This window comes from Leuciscus leuciscus (assembly GCF_965113295.1).
Source record: "Leuciscus leuciscus genome assembly, chromosome: 1".
Taxonomy (NCBI): Eukaryota; Metazoa; Chordata; class Actinopteri; order Cypriniformes; family Leuciscidae; genus Leuciscus; species Leuciscus leuciscus.
Genome location: NC_138725.1, coordinates 67,318,372 through 67,342,717, shown reverse-complemented (window position 1 = coordinate 67,342,717; position 24,346 = coordinate 67,318,372). Strand labels below are relative to the sequence as shown.

The window sequence follows — 24,346 nt, the reverse complement described above, 5'->3', positions numbered from 1 at the left end:
AATAAGTATACCAATATACCAGTATAGACAATACCTAACTGTGACGGCAGAATCAATGTGTAGTTGATACATCATATCATTTTAAATAGAGAAAATGTACTTAACACTTTTTTTTTTGCTTCATCTTGCTGGCTACCCTCTGTTGGACTGGATCTGTATAAAAAACATACAAGATACCACATTTTATTAAACACTATTTCTGTCAAGACCACTATCGTCAAATATGATTGACAGTTAGCATATAGTTTGGATTGGTGGTATGGTTCTGTTCTGGGCAAGAACTCCCAGCACATCCATGCAGCCTAGCATAGAATCATAAGAGCAGACATAAATGTATTGCAGATATCATTAATTCATTTGAATGTACAATATAATTAAGAGAATTTAAGTCTGATTCAGGGGTAATCAGAATGCTATAATGACTGACGAGAGGTGGAGCTGGGGATGGAGGAGGGTAATTGGCTCCTGAGAAACGCGATAGCTGCTGATAATACTGAAGGAGCTTATACATGTATACAGTAATAGACGTTACTGTATATAGGCGTCGTATTCCTATAGGTAGACGTGGATCAGCTGATGCGAGCTTGACTAATGTGACCTGCCAGAAAAATTACTAATTTAGAATATACAGTATCGGTCAAAAGTTTGGACACGCTTTCCCATTCTCTTGGATGGGTAGGTGGGTTCAAACTTTTGACTGGTACTATATTAAAAAAACATAGTTCTGTGATAACATACTTATTAACACAGTTCTAATAAAACATTACTGACTAATAAGGAAATATACTTCACTTTGTCTTTTTTTTGCTTTCTGGCCCCAGGGTCTTGTGGCTTTTGATGAGCCTGTGGTCTCAGTGGCAGTAGCTTCTGGAGTGCCGTTGGTCTCAGTGGCTTCTGGAGGTGCTGTAGTTTCTGTGCTACTTGTGGCCTTCTTCTGTCTTTGAAAATGAACTTGCAGACAAGACAAACATCACACACAAGAAAAATTAAACGGTTTGCCTTAATCTCAGTGCCCCTTTATTCCATATAGCCTATGACTAATTATTGAACCACAAGGAAGAGGACCTGCGGGCGAGTGATGATAACAGGCTAGTATATATAATAAGATTGATTTGTACATTACAGGTGTGTTATGCTATGATTAAAAAGTAAAATTAATTATCTACAGTCTATATCAACAAATATAGTCATCGAGTTCCTAGTCAAGGTAATGCTGTCTCTTAATGTCTGATCAGAGCATTCTAGATTTTCTGCCTACTTTTTATCTAGCATTTTGACTTGGCTTAACTGCTAAAGAAAACAATTGGGTGATCACATGCTGCTTTATCCTATTATGGCTGAAAGTAATGCTCATACTTTGCATCAATAGAAAAATAAAGATAATGATACTTGTGGGTTCACATTGCTTTGGGTTCCTTAGGGTTACCAGTGTTTTCAGATTAATCCAGAGCTTCATATTTGTAAAAAAAGACTTACTCTTTAGCACAGCTTCATACATATGTTTAACCCTCTGAAGCAAATCAGGATCCAAAATATAATCCCCTCCTAGGATGACATCGGCCACCAAGCTTCCTTTGCACTTCTTCCCCAAAAGTAGTATGGGGAAAAAATTAATAAATCAAGGGCAGCAAGTTTGTCAAGCTGAAATAAAAACATTATTAAATAAAAAAAAACATGCACCGAATACAATAATTTAATTTAAATATTAATTTCATGACAACTGTTTAATGGTCATATTAAATGTACAACTCATATCAAGGAATTCATTACTACTACATGTTTCACCAGCCATGTTTCCATCAAAATTTGGGGAAAAAACGTCCTCAATTTAGCAAAAACATTTTACGGTCGCTTGAGGTGGTTTTTGTCTTTTTCAAAAAAGAGTTAATGTGCTGAATGGAACATGGTAACAGCTTTGCCCAAGTTCTGACATAAAGAACATTTAAGTCACATCAATGATTAGCTGTTTACGCAGTCAGGCACATTACTAAGCGGGGGAAAAGAAACTAACCAGGAAACCCTCAGTAGCAGCGAGCGAAGAGCCCAGCACTAAATCCCCATCTGACATGCGGCGTGGGAAATGTGGTGTATGGGAAACCACTTGGGCGGTGTTGCTCGGGACCCTGAGTCTTTCTCCGGTAACGGCCCCCATAGTGCCGAGGTCCCATCTCCTAAGGGGTGGGTTGTTTGCAGGCCAAAGCTGGTGGGAAACGGGGCGGGTTAGGGACAGCTTCAGTGTGGGAGGATCCCCTCGCGGGATCTTAATTAATTCCCTCCAACACAGTTGATAGAAATATACCTGATTGATATTTTATACTTTTTTGAAACATTTCAAAAGTTCGCTTGACAATTACATGGAAACATGGCTATTGACTGTTAAACTTTACTGTGTTAATTGACTTAACTTCATAAATTCCTATTAGAATCCTGAACTTTGACCTAACCTTACCAACACATGGCTGCTATTGAGAACAACTGTCCTGTTGTTGTTTTTCTTGACTGACTCCTTCCATTCATTTTTTTTATTTTGAAAGTTGCATCTCTTCGCTGCAACTTTTGCTTTATATGGCTGCAGTTGTTTGCAAAGCGGGCAAGCCTTGTATGCAACACTTATTAGGGTGTTGCACCCTGGGCACATTTTCTTTGAACTTCCTGGCATCTCTAAAATGAAGTAAAAAATGACATTAAAGCCTTAATACAACTTGTTTTTGGAACATGAGATCCAGTAACAAGAGGCACAATTGTAACGTTAGAATTCCTTAAACTAGGTTGTTACTATAAAGGGGGTTAGTACTACTGGCTAACCTAGCCACTTGCCAATGCCAACTGTCACGTGTCACCTATTAGCCGGGACGTCTGTATATTGGGCCTAATTGATTTGTCCCATACGCGACGTCCCTTGTCCCGTTTATTGTCTGCTACGCTGATCTAACCACTGACTGATAAAACAGCAACAGCAGCAGAGTTGCAAGCACATGTAAAGTCATGTTTTTCCTATTTCCTGTATGACTGTTAAAAGGCGCGTGACATTTGTCTGGGGTTTCTCATTCCAGATTTATGCAGTAACGTTAGGCCAAGTTATATTGTTATTATTGACACATCATGAGTCTAATGACAAAGAAATGCATCAATTATAATATTTAAGCAAAACGTGATCATTACTTATTATGAACCTCGTAACTTACCTGGCAGAGCGCAATGAGAAATGAAATCACTAAAGAAATCACCCAATCCCAAAGCGGACTGGGTACGTCTCCATAGCAACGGATGCTTCGGATCACGGGTAATGCTGGCATCCACTAATTAATTAAATTAAATGTATTACATTTATTTGAATTAAATTACTATCCAAAACAAATCCCCGTTCTCACAATCGAAGGAGAAACAAATAAAACTGATGGTCATAACGGTCGATAAGGCTCATGGGTTCTGCAGATTACTGTTAGGTTTGACACACCAAACCGATAGAAAAACGGTATTTCTCAAAAAATAAACAGCAACTTTTAGAAGCAATAGCCGTAGCACAACTCTGCAGTCTCGTTAATTAACGGGTAGAATATATTAACTATATTTTTACTGGAATGAATCACTGACGATGAGAAGCCTACAGAATAAATCAATAAAAACAATGACAAAAAAATCTCTGATTAAATGTTGAGTAATGTAGCGCTTAAAGTAAAAAATAATAATAATGACAAATGAGGGGAAAAAAACCCAAACAATGTTCCCGAGTGGCAAAAAGAAAAACGTGGTGCAGACACAAAATATAGCTTATTGAAATAGCTACAGTAGATCGAAAGTCGTGCTGAGTGACAGGAAAAAAATGGGAAATTTGTGTTCAAGAACACGAATCAATAGTTTATATTTCGTGACGTCACAAACTGCTATAAGAATAAACAATGTCACTCTTTAGCTGTGATTTCAACTTTTCATTGATTGTTTAAATGTTTAATTAATTGTTTTATTATTATTGTTTTATATTTATTTATTTATTTGTTAATGTACTCAATGCAGTGCTGTTTCTTCTTTGTAAAAGGAATACTTTTTTTGTGTAAATGTCACTCTTTTGCGACCCCAGTGGACGTTTGTGTTTCAAAACTGTAGCAATACGTACCGGGTGGTACATATTTGTGGCGCTGCAAAAAAGTGTGCAGAGGTACGTATTTCCCATGAGACCAGGTAGGAATTTAACTTTAAAATTTACAAAATTTTCTTACACTCCTCCTTGAACTGCCCCCTTATCTTGGTGGAGGGGTTTGAGTACCCGGATGATCCTAGGAGCTAAGTTGTCCGGGGGCCTATATGCCCCTGGTAGGGTCTCCCAAGGCAAACAGGTCCAGGTGACGGGTCAGACTAAGAGCGGTTCAGAAGCCCATGAGACACAATCTATCAAGGACCGAGGCGTCGCCCGAGGCTGCAATCCCCGAACCCGGTGGTGGACACCGGAAGTAAGGGATGCCGTCAAGCTGAAGAAGGAGTCCTATCAGGCCTGGATGGCTTGTGGGACTCCTGAGGCAGCTGACGGGTACCGGCAGGCCAAGCGGGTGGTCGTGGAGGCAAAAAATCAGGCCTGTGAGGAGTTCAGTGAGGCCATGGAAAAGGACTATCGGTTGGCCTCGGAGAGATTCTGGCAAACCGTCCGGCGCCTCAGGAGGGGGAAGCTGTTGACCTCATCTAGGGATATCGTCGGACGGTGGAAGGAATACTCTGAAGATCTCTTCAATCTGACCGATACATCCGACACACACCCCTCCGAGGGGGACTCGTCCATCACCCAAGCTGAAGTCACAGTTTTTTTACGATTGCTATGACAGATTTTTCAATTCTTTTAACAATTTTCCAAAACTCTTAACACAGTTAGCACTACATCCGTCTGTGTAAGCTATACTATTAACACATTTCTTGTTGCTTTAACACAAAATGCATACAATTAACACAAATTTAAAATGCTTGAACTTCTTTTACACACAAGCTCAAACAAGACCAAAACAATGGATTTTTACTGCCAAATTTACCAATGCTTTAACACTGTATGTCAGAACAGATAACACCGTGTTCTAAACCTAACCTTACAGGCTAAAGTCAAGGTAAACAGCTGCTTATATTGTGAATTGAAACACAAATATATCCCCTGTATTTTATTCCATTGCTACTGAGAAACAGCTGATTGAATTATGCAAAATTATGTGGCAATACATGTGGCCAAATGCAGAAGACCGGGCAGATTAGAAGATGACTCTTTTTTTTCTTTTTTCTTCTGGTGCTTTTTCTGTTCGTATATTTTTTATTTTCACATAATAAATGGCATCTATATTGCATATTTTTGTTATCTTGCAGTAATGTCCTTTTGCAAATAAAGTCTTTATTGCAGCAATTCTGTCTCTGTCTTCGTTTTTTCATTACAGTAACCGTACATTCTGTAAAGCACTCTGAGATGGGTCTTTTTTATTAAATTTCTGCAGCAAAAGACCTAAACCCAACAAAACTAAAATGTAGAGAGACTTAAAAAGACCTGCAGTGCAAAACACAATCTATGATCAATACAATAAGGGCATACCTGACACATATAAAATAATGCAGTTTCTGTAATTCCATCTGATGTTAGTGTTTTTATGACATTGTGCTATGATTGACTAAATCTTCCTGTTGGACGAGAACGTATGTTAGTGTTTTGAAAAATTATTTGATTTTGAGACATGTTTGCAGTGTTTTGGTAGACAGTGTATTGTTGCTAGTGTATTATTGTATTTTGAAAATTAGTGTTGGAGTTTAGTTTACAATGTGTGCTTTTGAGCATGAAATGAACTGTTTTGCCAATTGTGTGTTGTAGGTGTGTTGGTGCGTTAAGAGTTTAGGAAATTTGTTAAAAGTACTGAAAAAAATTGTCATAGCGCGATTGTAAAAAACTGTAAGAAGCTCCTTGTTGGCAAGGCACCGGGGGTGGATGAGATCCGCCCTGGGTACCTCAAGTCTCTGGATGTTGTGGGGCTGTCTTGGCTGACACGCCTCTGCAGCATCACATGGCGGTCGGGGACAGTACCTCTGGACTGGCAGACCGGGGTGGTTGTCCCTCTTTTCAAGAAAGGGAACCGAAGGGTGTGTTCCAACTACAGGGGGTTCACACTTCTCAGCCTCCTCGTGAAAGTCTATTCCAGGGTACTGGAGAGGAGAATTCGGCCGATAGTCGAACCCTGGATTCAGGAGGAACTGTGTGGTTTTCGTCCCGGTCGTGGAACACTGGACCAGCTCTATACCCTCTCCAGGGTACCTGGAGTGTTCATGGGAGTTTGCCAAACCAATCCACATGTGCTTTATGGATTTGGAGAAGGCATTCGACTGTGTCCCTCGTTGTGCCCCCCAACATTGATAATAATAATAAATGTTTCTTGAGCATCAAATGTTCATATTAGAATGATTTCTGAAGGATCATGTGACACTGAAGACTGTCATGTGGAGTCAATGATCATGTGACTCACTGAAGAGAGTAATTATGCTGAAAACACATCATTTACATTTGTTCAAAGGAACAAATTACATTTTACAATATATTCAAAAAGAAAACACTTATTTCAAATTGTAATAATATTTCACTTTATTACTGATTTTACTGTATTTTTTTAAATGTAGTGTATATATATATATGTAGTGTAATTGTGAAATGTTACAGCAGAGTGCAGCGGAAAATACTGTGAAAGAAATGCAATTATTAACCTGGAAAAATCCTAGGCTATAAAAAAAAAATTAACAGTGTTGTGATACAAACTCAAGAGACTAGAATCTGTTGATGTTTATATATATATATATATATAGGCTAATTCATTAACACGAATGTGACAGATTTTTTAGTTCTAATGATGTAAGTTACTGCGCAAAGTATTACATGATTGAGAGTAATCGATATAAAAGATATAAGCAGAGATAAGTGATATCTCCATATAGACTAAGTTTGTAACTCCTAAATTGTAAATGTTAGACAGATGCTGCTTTGATTGAAGCCAGTGAGACTTCAGCAGCTTCACACTCAGTCACAGTGAAGATCTGATGACGAAACACTTACTCTAACTCGCTAGTTAAGAATTTTCCATTATAGAAACACATGATTAGAGTTCTCAGATCTCTCCTTTTCCCTTGATCTTCCTCTCCTCTTTATTAATAGTATGTTAACTAATGTATAACTAGAGTTTAATAAATGGAAGATTATTCTAAAGTGTTACCGATTTTTATTTATTTATTATACACCAATTCAGTGTTGGACAGATCAGTTGTTTTAACCCTTCATTAAAGTGAATGGTTCAAAGGAGTCATTATGCGTATCGGACATGTCATTAGCAGACGTGTAGCCTATGGCAGGCATTGTGTGATTATCTCGGCAGTTTAGGACAGGACATCGCACAAGATTTGTTTCATCACTGAATAGGTTTTTTCGTTTACTGAAATTGTGGTTTATGTCAGCTGAATGGGCGGCACGCTTTTTAGAGAAGATAAGGCAACGTTTTTTTAGTACAATTCACACCCCGCGGTAATTCAAGAGAAAAAAATTCCAAATGCTCCACGTGAAACTGTGGTCTTCCGACCTTTTACTATCGTGTCAGTAGGCTTGTTTGAGATGCGCCTTGCCTCGCCTGAAATGTATGCGAGAGTAGGCGGCTGCAGTGAGAGGAGGAGTGAAAAAAGCGCAGGCAAGCCGGACAGATCTCTCTTCTCGTAGTGGATCTGACACCTGCGAGATCAAAGATGGATACTAGAGCCCGACCGATATATCGGCGGGCCGATATTAGGCATTTTTCAAACTATCGGTATCGGCATTTATAATGGCCAATAAATGAATATTTAAAAAATAAAATAAAAGCGGACGAAACACCCTTCAACCATGTTATGAGTGTTGGCGCTGCATAGTTTGTCCACCAGAGGGCACTATACAAGGAAGATCGCTCGGGCTAGAGGAGTGGTTACGAACAGAGTCCAGAGTTCACCTGAGTCGGGATGATTCTGTCAGCATTAAAGACTTTTAAAATAATTTAACTCGCGTTCATGTTTGAATGCCTTGTGTTTGTGATGCAAAAGACTATGCGCGCTAACCATTAGCGATCAATATTGATTTTCACTAATGACAAAACAACAAATTATCGGTGAATTTATATGGAACTAAGCTTTAGGAGCTTTCCATCTTTACTCTCCTCCCTGTTACCTTGCATTTGGAGATCGACTATTTTTGACTGACAAAATGCCGGCGGACGGAAACAACAACAGCTACAGTGAGTTGTTCAAAATTTTTCTTTTTAGTAAACTCTGTGTACACAAACAATGTTCTCAATGCTGGAGTTCATGTGTAGAGACCCCGGTGATACTTCAAGCAAAGTTTCATGTTGTGTCGAGCCTTCTTAGTGTTTTACAAAAAGCGATTTTGATGCTACCATAGTCGTGCCCCAAGCACTCTGTTGCAATTTGACCAAAAACGAAAATACGGTCAAACTTAAAAGTGGCGTTTCCATTCTAATTATGCTTTTAAACGAAAGTTTGCCTCGGGTAGATGAACAAAAAGACCCTAGGTTGCATTATGGCGAGAGTTACGCTTTAAGAGGGACTTTGCTCATGACTCAAACTTTAGACTGGAGAAATGGAGGAAAGCAATTAGCCGCATCCAAAATCGCATTACCTGCCTAATCTGCCAAACTACTCTACTTAGTATGAATGTAATCTGTTCGTACTACATTCATAATGTCATTCACAAATTCTCTACCGTTAAATAACGAAAAGTAAAGTGTCCATTTGATTTAGTCTTCTGTTTTATACTATGAATTCAGACATACTAATTTCACATTCTGCTTATCACCAAGTATATAGTAGGGAAGTATGCGATTTCAGATGCAGCCATCATGTGCCGTAAGGTCGAATGGAGAAGAGGAACTATAGTAGTAATAATCTCTTGCATTATGGGAAGTACAAAATGGCAGAACTGAAAAACAAAACTGAAGGGGGAAAAAACAAAAACTGATGGTCACTTTCTATCAATCATATCAGACCTGACTATTCTTACAAAGTCCAAATCTACTCTTTGGCATAATCTGCTTAAAAAAGGGCGTTTATGTAAATAATTGAATGCATAATTAACAACAGGAAAGATTGTTTAAATTCTTGAAAACACCCACAACTTCTAATACAACAGGAAACAACCAGCTCAAACAAAGAACAACACAACAGAGTCCTGTGTTCCCTCACACAGAACAGAGACAAGCCTGTAGTGCCAGTTTGACGACAGTGTGAGAGAAAAAGAGAAAGTGAAGAATCATATGGAGCAGGAAAAGCACCGTGACTCTGTGTGAAGAACCTGTTTACACCTGGTATGAACATTCGTCTGGAGTGATCCAGTCACACTCGTATTCACTGAGCTGATTTCATGAGTATATACACTACCGTTCAAAAGTTTGGGGTCAGTACGATTTTTTATTTTCTTTTTTTATTAATACTTTAATTCAGCAAGAACACATTAAATGAATCAAAAGTGACAAAAATATTTAGCAGCACCGTTTTCAACATTGATAATAATCAGAAATGTAACTTGAGCAGCAAATCAGCATAATAGAATGATTTCTGAAGGATCATGTGACACTGAAGACTGGAGTAATGATGCTGAAAATTCTGCTTTACATCATAGCAATATAAATTACATTTTAATATATGTTACAATAGAAAACAATTATTTTAAATCGTAATAATATCTCACAATATTATTATTTTTACTGTATTTGTGATTAAATAAATGCAGCCTCGGTGCGCAGAAGAGACTTCTTTAAAAAAAAAAATCTTACCAACCCCAAACTTTTGAACGGTAGTGTACATCATTTAATACATCAAATTAGGGATGCACCAATATTAACATTTTGGCCGATATGGATAACTCTATATTTGAAAGCCAATAACCGATATATCGGTCGATAAATCTAAATCCGAATTTTTTTTGAGAGCCTGATCACAAAAACAAAAGTCTCACCATTAAAAGCCACGTCCAAAGCACACAATTATAATGTTCTCATTATAATTGTAGCCTATATGACAGACTTGCACTGCACGTTGCACTTAACTGTATTTTCCTTTTTTGAAGTGATTCAAATCATATTTCAAGCAATTGAAAACCATCACAACAGTGCACAGTAGGGCTGCCCCCGACTAAAGATATTCCTAGTCGACTAACACTCCTGCATTTTAGCGATTAGTCGAATAATCGTTCATTTATGATATTAATATAAAAACTTGCGTATATACAAGGAAAGGTATAGTCCAAGTTGAAGTTTAACACTTCCATATGACAGAAAATGCTAAAGCATGATATTAGCGCGTTCAAAATGAAAATGAAGCGCTTAAAACAGAATAGTAAAGCGTTTAAAGTATACAGCGCTTACAGACACAAAAATCAGTGGCCGGAACGTTATAGGCTAATTATAGCCTAACATAAAAACAGCAATCCGACTGCCTGTGCATTTTAATAATTTATTATCAAAAATACAAACTGTAACAGTTACATGTCAAACAAACAAACAAAAAAACAGTTTTGAATAAAATAAAATTCGTTCTTTAAAATAAATTAAATAAACTTATTAGTAACTTAGGCCTAGTACAAAACAAGGCAAAAAAACCCAAATAAATACTGTAGCAAAAACGCTGTTTGGTATAAAAATACAGTGGAAAATTCATTGTTCAAAAGGAAAATGAACAAAAACGAACAATTTCATAAATGCACATGGCACATCGCACAACGCCAAAACTTAGAATAAAAAAGAAGGCGGCAAACAAATCAACAGCCTAAGTATTTGATTAAATTGTTTAGAACAACTATATTTAAGACAAAATGTGGAACGAATAATTTAAAGAACACTAATACAAATCAAAAATATCAGAGCACAGCCGCAAACTGCCATTAAGACGACGGATGAGTCTTGACCTAAAACAACAAATTGCAAACATCAGACTAATTTTTCTTACAGAATAAAAAACAACTTCTGCATTATATAAAAACGAATAAATAAAAATAATATGTATTTATTTATTTGTATAGCCTACCCGTTATAAAAATAGGCCTACCCGGTTTTTTTTATATATATAGCCTAACGGATAGCAAACAGAAACACTACAAAAAGGAAATTAAGCATTCTTACCTAAGCTTTCAATTCGATTTTATTTTTTTCATATTATGTGAGAGGAACACCAGCTTGTCCACATTGTTGAAGAAGGGAGCTTCTCGACTTGTTCACAATGAAGCCGGCCTTTGAAAAGATGCGCTCTAATGGAAGCTGCTTTAGCGAGCTTTGGATATCGATGTTAATTTTTTTTCCACCCGAAAATGGTCCCGAATCAACCTTTGTTTAATCTGCCAAGTACATTTTTAGTTCATCCTTTATCAGATCTCGTTGATCTCTCGTTGCTTTGATGTCATGTCATACACTGACTGCGCAGTGCGCAGCCCCTGATTGCGTAATTTTTTTTGCGACCAACCGACCAATGAAAATGTATTCGACCAAGCCCTCTTCATATCGACTAACGTTTAGTCGACTATTTGGGGGCAGCCCTAGTGCACAGCTGAAGGAAATAATCGAATATTTATCGGCTTTACAATATTGTCCAAATTTTCTTATTGGGCCGATATTGATAACTTTAAAAATGAACATATATCGGCCGATACGATATGGTGGCAGATGTATCGTGCATCCCTACATCAAATGAAAGACAATAGTTTTGGATCGCACTGAATTTCACTGTGCAGACAAAACTAGTTGTAAACATTCTTCTTTCAAAAGAAATTCAGACGTTTTATGCTTTTCAACGTCAGCTGTAAACGGTCTAAGAGGAACTGTGAGAACCCATTACTGCTGGAGCACGACGCTACGACAGCACATTCCCAGTCAGTCTGCTCTGAATGAGTCCGTGAGAGTCACTGTGAGTCATCAGCAAGATCTGTGCGCATGTGTTTATGTGTGTGTGTTGGTCTCTCACCCTTCCTCGGTCTCATTAATGATGTCACAGATCTCCATGTTGAGTGTCCAGTCTTCATTCTGCAGGGAGCCATCTGTGGCTTTTTCTGTGAGAAACAAATCACACACGGATCAGCGGCCGACTCAAATACTGACGCAAACTCAATTATGAGTTCAAGACACAGGACCACGTCTAGAACTCAAATCCACAGGGTTTCCCTACGCAGTGTTCACTGCTCACTATTCCCTGAGCACGGGGTATCTGTTAGAGTTCACTTCACTTGACAAAATGTGTTCATACGGAACAACACCCTGCAGCAACATCAAACATAGAGATAATATACATCTATAAATATAGTATAAATATCATACTTTTATGCATGTACTGTATAGATCAATGTGTATTTTTCAATTTCAATTAATATAATCTGTTATATTTGAAAGCACTAAATTGAGTGATCTGAAAGGTCTGAACGTGATGTATGAAATTAAAATAAATGCAATTTTGTTATATTAGATATTAGTCTTTTATCTTAATTACCGGTAATCATGATAGTTGCGTTGTAAATGTGATGTAATGCACAACTTACACCTGGGACTAATTGAACTTTATAAATATGGTGGAGCCTTAACTCTTCTCCACCTTTAGTCAACGTTCTTGCAGTATTGGGATGATGCCAATGCTGTTCGCAGTGCCCTTCGAACTTCGCTCCCTTCATATTGAAATGTCACTTAAGACGGTGAAATACCCTGGGAAGTCCATTTTGCAGGGCAATTACAGCTGATTCTGGGGAAGCTATTTCAAAACTGTAGTTTGTCAAGACAGACTAAATAAGATACTAACAAAACATAGCAACCAACATTCAATCTATTTTTTTTATTTTTTTATTTACATAAATAGGGCTTCTATGAAATAACATTTCTCTCCAAAATTTTCTTTCATTTTATTCCAAATAATTTTTTTTCTGTATTCCGTTCACATCGCAGAAATCATAGGGCCATACAAAAATGTCTAAAATATCTAAAAACCAGAGTAAATATTTATCAAAAAAAAAAAAAAAAAAAAAAAAAAAGCAAATAAATGTGAAATGTGTCATTTCTGCACCACTACTGTCATAAAAATGTATTGCAAAATATAATGATTGTTCTCAAAAAGGTTTCGAGAATACTTCACATCTGACATTGGTCGAACAAATGGATCTAGTGGGGAACATGTACAATACTACATAGACATAATATATATCATGATTGGACACGCCCCCTACTGCTTATTGGCACACTCTCTCTCCATCCCATCATGAGTGGACACACCCCCTACTGCTGATTGGCACACTCTCTCTCCGTCCCATCATGAGTAAACATGCCCCCTACTGCTGATTGGCACACTCTCTCTCCGCCCCATCATGAGTGGACACGCCCCCTACTGCTGATTGGCACACTCTCTCTCCGTCCCATCATGAGTGAACATGCCCCCTACTGCTGATTGGCTCACTCTCTCTCCGCCCCATCATGAGTGGACACGCCCCCTACTGCTGATTGGCTCACTCTCTCTCCACCCCATCATGAGTGGACACACCCCCTACTGCTGATTGGCACACTCTCTCTCTGTCCCATCATGAGTGGCACACCCCCTACTGCTGATTGGCTCACTCTCTCTCCACCCCATCATGAGTGGACACACCCCCTACTGCTGATTGGCTCACTCTCTCTCCACCCCATCATGAGTGGACACACCCCCTACTGCTGATTGGCACACTCTCTCTCTGTCCCATCATGAGTGGCACACCCCCTACTGCTGATTGGCTACAAGTGTGCTGTACTGCTCGGTCTGATCCACTTTCAACAGCGTTTCTCAGAAATCACTTACAGCACCTTTAAAGTAACTGAGATGAAACTTTCAGTTACTCCCCTTCACTGCTAACCTGAAACACTCGATGAGTAGATCAGCATCTAGCAGAAGAGATGTCAGCTTTACTGCCACCCATCTGTGAGGGAGGCTTGACCTCAATTTACCTAGCCTGGATTATTACTCAATTGTCAGATGTCATTTTCCTCATTGCTTACTTACACAATAGTAGCACAAGATAAGGTTTAAATCTTATTCAACTACTGGTGCTCTTCAGGTCAAAAGGGGTCAGTTTACACAGTAATGGGAGAGTGAGGAGTTACAGTTGTACTTTTAGCAAATAGAAATCCCCATTATGCGTTTCATAATACAACGGAAGAGTGTGATGAAATAATATCTAGTGTCACAATCTTTTGAAATCAGGTGTGAGGTAACTCGGGTGTGATTCTCGTACATGAGAGATTACAGCTAAAATGTGCTTTTACAAGTCTGACTGGCTTGTTTGTAAAGGGGACAGATTGTGCAAAATTCACTTTTACATGATGCTTGTACGTCAGTGTGTGTCAGTGTGTGTAAACAACCTCCCTAATATACTGGTAAAAAATTCACCCACTCTTTTTTTTATATATTTTTTTATAATCCCCATGAAACAGAAAAAGTGTCTCAAAATGAGGTGTCCCAGTTTTCGCCCTAGGGCAAGCCCCGCCCACGATGAGTGGTGATCTCTGCCCAATTAGCATAGATCCCGCCCTGAGTGAGCCACACACAATCTGCCGTGTTTATATCCCCACTAGAGCAGCAAGTGATATGTCTCAGCTACATAAACATTATAACTGCTCTGTTGTTGGCTGTAATAATAATGACCATAAGAGTCTCCATAAACTCCTGGCATCTGAGCACCGAGGACGCAGTGGATTCATTTTATTTATTGAGGGAATGTGACTGGATCAAATGGATCAATACCAACTGCTTGTGATCCAACTTCATATCCAGAACTATCGCATTTTACATTTTGTGAATCTTTGCAAATTGTATAGCTAATGTGGCTAAAGTAACCATTATCTCTGAACAGACCAGAGCTATACTGTCATTTGCCGTCTGTGTAATTCATAAACGCAACTTTTTGTTTTGTTGTTGACCCGAGTATCTGAAGCATGTGCTGTAAAGGCACAGCCCTCTTCTGGAAATGGGGGCGGGGAGCATCAGCTCATTGCATTTTAAAGATACACGTGTACACCAAAACAGTGTGTTTTAGCTCTCACTCAAATAGGGGCATTTAAGTCAAGCTATAATAAAGAACCTGTGGGGTATTTTGAGCTGAAACTTCACAGACACATTCAGAGGACACCTGAGGCTTATTAAATCTTGTAAAAAAGGGGCATAATAGGTCCCCTTTAAGCCAAGAAGCTTTAGAACGAACCGTTAATGGCACATTATTGAGGATGTGCACTTCAGTGAGATTTCACTGTGGCACAACATGAAGCTGGCTTTGTTTCCTGGTGAGTGACTCAGGATAAGGGTGGGGACCGATGACAAAATAAAGCAAAGTAGAAATGGTCGAGCAGGTGAAATGTTCACAATTTGGCCATCAGCACATTCCACATTCAAAATTACTTCTGTTTCCTGTACACTTTCCTGTAGACATTTGGAAACCGTGCTGTCAGTTTCACCATCAGACACAAGTAGAATCTGGATTTTGTTTTTGGCACTTTCTGTGCTGATTTTGAGGGAAAATCTGTACAATTTGTAAAAATTTAGTTAAATAATTGATTATTTTTAAATATTGGTCACAATATTTGGATAACGTGGTTGAAATAAAATGACTCTGTAGAGAGCTTTGTGACCTCAACATTATGTACAGTGTTCACTGAGGGCACACACAAATGTACTGTATACAATAGGCCTATAGGCCTACAGTAGATGAAGCAATGCGTTTATTAAAGTCACCATCTAATCAAAATGGACAATTCTTATTTTTCTTTTGTCGAATATTGCAGTGTTTAATATAAATTATTTATCCGTGCACATCATAATTTTTTTTTTAATTCATGTGCCTGGTAATCTTTAATCAAAATAAGTCTTGCAGTGACATCTCTTCTCTTCTCTGATGATGTGTTTACTGACAACCTGTCACTCACATGAAATCCACCAATAGCAAACCACAACCATCCAATTACCTAAAGATAAATCAAGCCCCGCCCAACATTTGTTCTTGTTCGAGAAACCGTTTCACATACATCACAATAGGGAAGAAAGACTATCACAACTTCCATTTCATGCGAATTTTAGGCATTGACAAAATTCATGACAATTGCACAGAGATGCTGATACCAAAAATAACGTGAAAAGTCCTAAACAAGTTCTGGTAATTTTCTGTTACGACATAAAAACAATGCAAAGAATAATTCACAATATGGATAAAACCCATGAAAAATCAATATGGGAAACTGCTTTATAAACAGTACATTTGGATCCTATTTTTAGGGACTGCTCTTATGTTTATTACACGAAAAGCTCTCAACGCTGCATGCATGAGCAGCAAAGCGCCAATGAACATCCGTACAAACAACAGAAATACACATTGAAACTTCTGTTCATCTAGATATTTTGTGTTTTTTCAAGTATGTGTTTAGGCAACATACATTTCCAAAAAGCTACTTCAGTTTCAGTTCCAATTTTGATTTGAGTCACTAGGGTGACTGACCACAGATCTGTGCTTTGGCCACAGTGAAACACCACGACCAAATGTGGAAGGTGCAGCAGTTACATCTCTCCACAGATTATGTAGAATTCACCCCCATATCTAGGGCACCATGTCTAATTTCCATAACATTTCATCAGAAATTTTGCAAACACCAAATCGACTAGTTTAAAGGTGACATATCAACTACATAAATGTATCCACTAACCATTCAGAAATGTCCAGGTGCCGTCTAAAAGTTGCAACCTCTTCCTGAGCATGTAAGGCTGCACTCCGCGCTACTGGTTATTTCTGGGATTTTGGATGAGTGAGATTCACACGTTTTGTTTTTGCTCACACCCAAAAAGGTGCAAATTTGACAAGTTATAATAAATCATCTGGGGGGTATTTTGAGCTGAAATTTCACAGACACATTCTGCGGACACCATTGATTTATATTACATCTTGTGAAAAGAGGCATAATATGTCACCTTTAAGCGATTCTGTATAAGCGATCCATTTGAGCCTACTACATCTATGAATCTAACAGGTAAATCCCATACTGACCCATACACGTACCCATATGTGAATGCTAAATTGAGCTTTGTTTCATGTCTTCTTGTGCTTGAACGGATAAATTCACACAAAATTACATCAACAAAATTCCGGTCTAGGCGATTGTCCTTGTAAACATAGCCTGTTAGATCTTAAGAGAACATAAAAAAAGTACAGAAATAAAACTCACGTGTAACAGCATACTAGATCCGTGCAGCTCTTAAAGTGACAGCAGCCTAATAAACCTGCTGCTGTCTTTGTTTTAATGTTAATCAAACAAAAAAAGGACAACAACAAAAAGAAATCACTCACTGCTCTTGACTGAATAACTTTTCTAACTTTAATAAGGATTACTCTATATTTAAATTATACAGTGAAGACTATGCAGTGCTATTTTACATTTTATTATTCATTTTCTCTACCTGAAAATTACTGTTAGACTTAAGGCGGGCGTACACTGTGCGAGTTCAGACACTCGGGAGGTCGTGAGATATTGCACACGTTACGAGTCAGTTAACCTGATAATCGCGTCAAAGCAGCTGGTACACGGCACCACTGTCCTGCACGAATTTTATCGCGAGCCGGCGGCAATCACGTGAGCTTTCGTGCTAAACACAGAAACCGGAGCTTTCAATGTTGCAGGCAACTATAGCTTCAGATAGAAAAATGACAGAAATGTATGTGCAAATGATTTGTTGAAAAGAGAACATTAGCCATTCCTTTCAACATAAATAGAGAGAGAGAGAGAGAGAGAGAGAGAGAGACACTGTGTGTGTGTGTGTGTGTGTGTGTGTGTGTGTGTGTGTGTGTGTGTGTGTGTGTGTGTGTGTGTGTGTGTGTGTGTGTGTGTGCACGCTGTATGGTTGCTGCCACTGAGCTATATCCACCCATCGACCTAGCCTGTGACGTGGTTGTGTATGATTTGGCAATAGGGGACAGCCTATACGCTGGTGAAAATCGGGCCGACTCCCCGAATTGTCCATTTTTAAAGATTATCGGGAGGTGCTCGTAATTCCTCTCACACGCTGCGAGCCACGACCATGCGAGCATCACCGATTTCTACGCGATCAACGGCAAGCTCGTAAAACAGCAAAAAAAATAAATAAATAAAATAAAATATTCGCACTGTGTACGCCCGCCTTTACCTGAAAAACATGAAAAGCGGTGTTTATATTATTTGTATGTTTGTTCTATTGTATTTGTGCTATTGCTCGTAATTTGATTATTTGTTTTTATTTTATTACTGACAGTTTGCTTGTCTTTAACAATATTTGACATTTATATGAGTAAGGCTAGTAGTTGTTGGTGTCACAACCTTATTTATTGAGGTTATGAGTCAAAAACAACGAAGACAATAACTATGACTTTATTTTTTGTGGTGGGTCAGTGGAAATTTTGGAAGGGCAAGTATAAATTTGAACAACTGGTCCGGCCAGGCTAGTAGAAAAAAAAACAACTTAGTGTTCAATCAATATGAGCCGCTATCAATATGCAGATTTAAATCAGTTTTTGATGTACGCTCACTTTTCAGTGTCGAATTCACGATCCCGAATACTCTGTGTACAGGGAGCGGCAGTACTGAACACACATTTTACAAGATGGGATATTTGTCAATGAGGCTCAGGATCTGTTGTGCACCAAATCCACCAACATCGTCCTGTCAGTCAACTCTCCAAACGGTCGTCACGTGATAAGTGAAATCTTAACTCCTGTTGCACTGTGCTGTGACTCTGCAGCTTGTGCTTTATGGAGCAAAGCAGACGCTATCAGTTTATAATTGTAGCGTCTGTTGTCCAACTGAACTAAATGGGTTTTATTTCTATTCGAAAAAAAGCTAAATGACAGTGGGGATGGTGCCGCTGTGGCCAAGTAATATAATTGGTGTATGGCTGAACACACGTGTAACACATGGCACAGCAAGCCTAATCCACAGCACTGGACATTAGCTTTCCACTGCCAGTGAACTTTCCCTCAACAAACTGGGAAGTGTCTGGAGCATAACACCACTTTCACGGATGGGTGAGGCCGCTTCCTTTAGTCTGCCGAGCCGCAGGAAATACTTCATGCCTAATTCATACCTCTGAGCTGCTCTTCTATCAAACTGACAGATGTGTCGAGGCGGAGAGAAGACTACAGATACTGCCAGACACCAGAGCAGAGTTCACACCAGCCCTCTTCTTCTACTCCTGTCCTACAGCATGTTCTTGTAGGCTGGCTGTGAGACGCTTTATTAAGACGACACAGGCTGCGTCCGAAACCGCATACTTATTTTGGAACCCCACCAATTCATCAGCTGACTGAAAACTAGCTAGATTGCAAAATGAGCATGACAGAGCGAACATTTGGTCTTTACTTAAAGACTTCCAGCATCAATATGTATCCAATGTTTTACAATAAAAAAATTTTTGTGACAATAATTTATCAATTTGTGTCAGTAGTGCACATCAATCATGCTGAATCACACTGGTATTTAACATTTCACATATAGAGAGAAGACATGCGTATTCAGTCACACCTGCTTCCATTTATTTGTGATCACATGAATGTACAAAACAACTCCATCAAGGCATTTAGGTTTACACGTAAAAAAAAAAAAGATAGCCTAAAATATATTTTATTATCTTATTATATAAAGATAAAATATAAATTTTCCATGAAATGATGTGATGATTGCGATCTGAGGAGGTTTGAGCGATCTCTCCGCCACTCTTTACTGTTATCCTTTCAATCAGATCAACAGATGGAGATCACGGACAAAAAAGTGAACCGGAGTGCACGTTATGACATATGCGGATACATTAGTCTGGTATCAACAATACGATAAAGCACAAAACCACTATGATTATAATCATATATGATTTGTCTACATTCTTCAAGCAGTCACATGTATTTTCCATAAACATATGTGTATTTATTATCGCAGCGGTTAGCATACGTAGCCTTTAGCATCGCATAAATAGTATATAATTGTCACTTTAAGACCATTTTATGCTCCTGCATATATATAATCATTATATAATAGCATGATAATGCAAATATAGGCCTACACTTTCAAACATTTCAACATTTGTAATGAGACGTTTATAAACTTTGTTTTCCGCCAAAATAAAAGCTTGACTGCATTTTCTGTCAAAATAAAAGCTCACAGGTTTATCTCTTGCATGTACAGAAATAGACTAAACTGGAAAGTTTCATTTATTTTTCAGTGCATTTGTTTTACAAAATATAGCTATATTACTGTCATAGGATTAATATTATAATATTATTAGTAGTAGTAGTCATAGTAGTATGTAGAGTAATGTAGACTGAGACACTATATCGCAACTAAAAAGATGTCTGAGTCCCATTTAAATTTCAGGTACAAGTCAATGCACTGACTTTTTCTTTGTTCAAGTTGCACACTGAATATGGGCTGGAGCTCTTAATTTTGAACTTTGCACCAGTTTTATGAATTCATTTAACTTTAAAATGTATAAAATTGTCTGCACCACCTGCAGCAGGGACCCTAAGGGGCCGGTGCATAGTAGATCGGGCGGCAGTCGAAGGCGAGGGCCCTGACGACCCGATCTCTGGACACGGAAACTGGCTTTAGGGACGTGGAACTTTACCTCGCTGGCGGGGAAGGAGCCTGAGCTTGTGCGGGAGGTTGAGAGGGAGCTAGAGATAGTCGGGCTCACCTCCACGCACAGCTTGGGTTCAGGAACCACACTCCTCGAGAGAGGCTGGACTCTCTACCACTCTGGAGTTGCCCATGGTGAGTGACAGTGGGCTGGTGTGGGTTTGCTAATAGCCCCCCAGCTCAGCCGCCATTTGTTGGAGTTCACCCCGGTGAACGAGAGGGTCGCTTCCCTGCACCTTCGGGTTGGGGACAGGTCACTCACTCAAGCTGAAGGAGGAGTCCTATCAGGCCTGGTCGTGGAGGAAAAAAAAAACGGGCCTGTGAGGAGTTCGGTGAGGCCATGGAAAAGGACTATCAGTTGGCCTCAAAAAGATTCTAGCAAACCGTCCGGCGCCTCAGGAGGGGGAAGCAGTCTCCTAGCAACCGGTTTACAGTGTAGGTGGGCGGCTGTTGACCTCAACTGTGGATATTGTCGGACGGTGGAAGAAATACTTAGCAGATCTCCTCAATCCGACCAACACGTCTTCAATTGAGGAAGCAGAGGTCTCAGAGGGGGACTCGTCCATCACCCAAGCTGAACTCACAGAGGTAGTTAAGAAGCCTCAAGTCTCTGGATGTTGTGGGGCTGTCTTGGCTGACACGCCTCTGCAGCATCACATGGCGGTCGGGGACAGTACCTCTGGACTGGCAGACCGGGGTGGTTGTCCCTCTTTTCAAGAAAGGGAACCGAAGGGTGTGTTCCAACTACAGGGGGTTCACACTTCTCAGCCTCCTCGTGAAAGTCTATTCCAGGGTACTGGAGAGGAGAATTCGGCTGATAGTCGAACCCTGGATTCAGGAGGAACTGTGTGGTTTTCGTCCCGGTCGTGGAACACTGGACCAGCTCTATACCCTCTCCAGGGTACCTGGAGTGTTCATGGGAGTTTGCCAAACCAATCCACATGTTCTTTATGGATTTGGAGAAGGCATTCGACTGTGTCCCTCGTTGTGCCCCCCAACATTGATAATAATAATAAATGTTTCTTGAGCATCAAATTATCATATTAGAATGATTTCTGAAGGATCATGTGACACTGAAGACTGTCATGTGGAGTCAAGGATCATGTGACTCACTGAAGAGAGTAATTATGCTGAAAATACATAACTTACATTTGGAACAAATTTCATTTTACAATATATTCAAAAAGAAAACTTATTTTAAATTGTAATATTTCACTTTATTACTGATTTTACTATAATTTTACAACTTATAAACAGCTCAAATAATAAACAAGTTTTAGCAGAAGAATGAGTGCGTATGCTTTTTTAAAATTATAAGCATCACACTTCTTTTAAATGATCCAAAACCAGCCTCATTCACTTCAAGTAACGCATGATAAAAATTTTATAAGAAAGAGAGGAAATCATTTTTTTGCATTAATGTCACACATGCTGTCAAGTTAACTGAGCTTAACTTCTCCAGAATATTCCTTTATCCGTCGACTTCTAATGGAAAATCCTCCAGTAATCTCTTCAAGAAGATTTGTGGGGAGGACGAAAGGAGGCAATAAGTAAACAAACAAGAGCAGGAAAATAAAACGTGGACAATATTGTATGCTAGAAAATGGTAGACAGGTAGAGCAAAGCAAGTGGAAAACAGGCAAGACACACAGCGAGAGCTCAGTCCAGCTGGCCCAGCAGTGCTAGTCTGGATCACATGGACTCAGCCGTACCAACCTCAGCCAAACACCACACGGCCATACAGTCACACACACTGGAGACCTTAACACCACAGCCTGACCTGTATCAGTGCTTGCTGTCATGTTAATCAGTTGCAGTGCTTTAACTCTGCTGGATACAGAGGTTCTTTTAATGAACTGGTCAAAAAAAACAAAAAACAAAAAATACATTCATGTTATCCCGGTGTTGTGCTTTTGCAAGGACTTTTAAGTGTTTTCTGTTTCTATTGTTCCTCTGTTCTCCTCTTGTGTTTAGTTCCCGGTTCCCTTGTTTGTTACCATAGCAACACTGATTAGTTCTTAATAGTCCCTCGGTTGTTTCTTGTTTCCTTGTCATCTTGTTAGTTTCCTTGCGTGTATAAATATATAGCCCTGTGTTTTAGTCTGTGTTTGGGAGTCGCTGCCTTTGCGTTTTGCATTCTTGTTCCTGCTCAGGATTATGTTCCGCTTCTTGGTTGGATTATCTTTGTTTATGTTTATCTTTAATAAACTTTTGCTGCATATAGATCCTCGCCTCACCTCGTCTTTGCCACCATTGTTACACTAACAACAAATCCATCACTGAACGAACTGACTGAACTTCCTGAACCACAAGCAGTTATTTTAGTATTATTTACGGTTATAGTATTTATTTTTCATTTATTTATTTATTTATTTGTAATAGTTTGTTTAAAATAACACTGACCACAAGTCATTACAGTACTTCCAGTTACTGTCTCATGAACCATGGGTTTGTGAAATGTTTCCCTGCCTATGCATGTAGCTCAAGTGATTTCATATTGGGGGGGAAAACAACTGTATACAGAAGTTCAACGACAAAATCTCACAAGAAAGTTGGCTGTCAGCGTGATATTTTAGTAAAGCTGAACACTTAGTAAACACTTCAGATTCCAAAGCTACTTATGTTGAGACTCATTAAGTCCTTCTCTGTGAGTTCCTTAAAGTCCCCCTGTAGTCAATAATTATATCCCTTAAAACTCATCTTTGATCACCAAAATGCTTTTTACTGTGATTTTTTAAAATAGCTTGAATGTAACTCTACACCCTTGCTTCATTTAGTATACGTGGATCCATGAATATGCAAATGAGTCCCGCCTCCACTCACTCATACAGGCTCGTCTTCAAGTCGATGCATCAGAATGATAATGCGTTTTATGTATCGCTCTCTACAACGTAGGACACATAACAGTAATTAATATGATTAACCTCTGGCTTGACTACGTTATCAAACAGCTAATAATGTGTTGCTAATGTTACACAAACCATGTTCCCATTCGCGATCTCAGTCAGACAGCTGCCGTCTAACAATCAGCATCCTTAGAAACGCTTTGAACAACTTAGAACGTCAGTGGAGAAAGCCATATAATATAGGCTTACATCATATACACAATTCACCCGCTTTATTGCTAAATCTACATGATTTTCATAACAGAAAAATATACCAGAATAACCTGGCTACTCTTGAGACTCCACTGCTTCGGAGCGGTCATAGTTAATGATATGCTAAAGCCCGCCCTCGTGACATGACTGGTTACAACTTACAAGTTAGTTTGGGACGTAAGGAACACCGGCAATTTCAAACCGTGTTTTTGAGACTGTCTTTGGTTTTAAAGAGAAAATACTCTGCAGAGTATGCACATGGTTTGTCTTAAAGCATATTAAAAACACCACATAGACATATAAACAACAATAAAAGCTTGATTTTCACCACAGGGGGACTTTAAAAGTCCATGCCTCAGTGGGCCAGTATCAGTTCTGAATATAGTTCACTTTGGTCTGAGAGGAGGGGATGAAACACTTTTACCATCATCCTTTAATCTCTCTGAGGAGTCGGACAAACACTATAATCTTGTTGTCACATCAGCGGGTAGCTAAAATTAAATTGACAGCCAGAAATGTCTAAGTTAACTATTTAAGTGACCTCAAAGGTACTGGTACATCAGTACTAATCTAAAACTAAAA

At 39.0% G+C, this 24,346-nt stretch overlaps 1 protein-coding gene across 8 annotated transcripts in view; it reads right to left on the bottom strand.

Moving 5' to 3' along the window:
- Positions 1-24,346, bottom strand: part of LOC309481478 (uncharacterized protein) — a 44,472-nt gene that overhangs the window by 14,180 nt on the left and 5,946 nt on the right. The window contains exons 2-4 of one of the 8 annotated variants that reach the window (XM_082146386.1): positions 11,989-12,073; positions 793-2,661; positions 106-153 (exon numbers count right to left, since the gene is read on the bottom strand). The gene's annotated coding sequence lies outside the window, so the exon portion shown is untranslated. Of the gene's footprint in view, positions 1-105; positions 154-792; positions 6,761-11,988; positions 12,074-24,346 lie in introns of those variants that run through there. The other 7 variants (XM_082146385.1, XM_082146391.1, XM_082146392.1 and 4 more) reach the window with 7 other exon arrangements.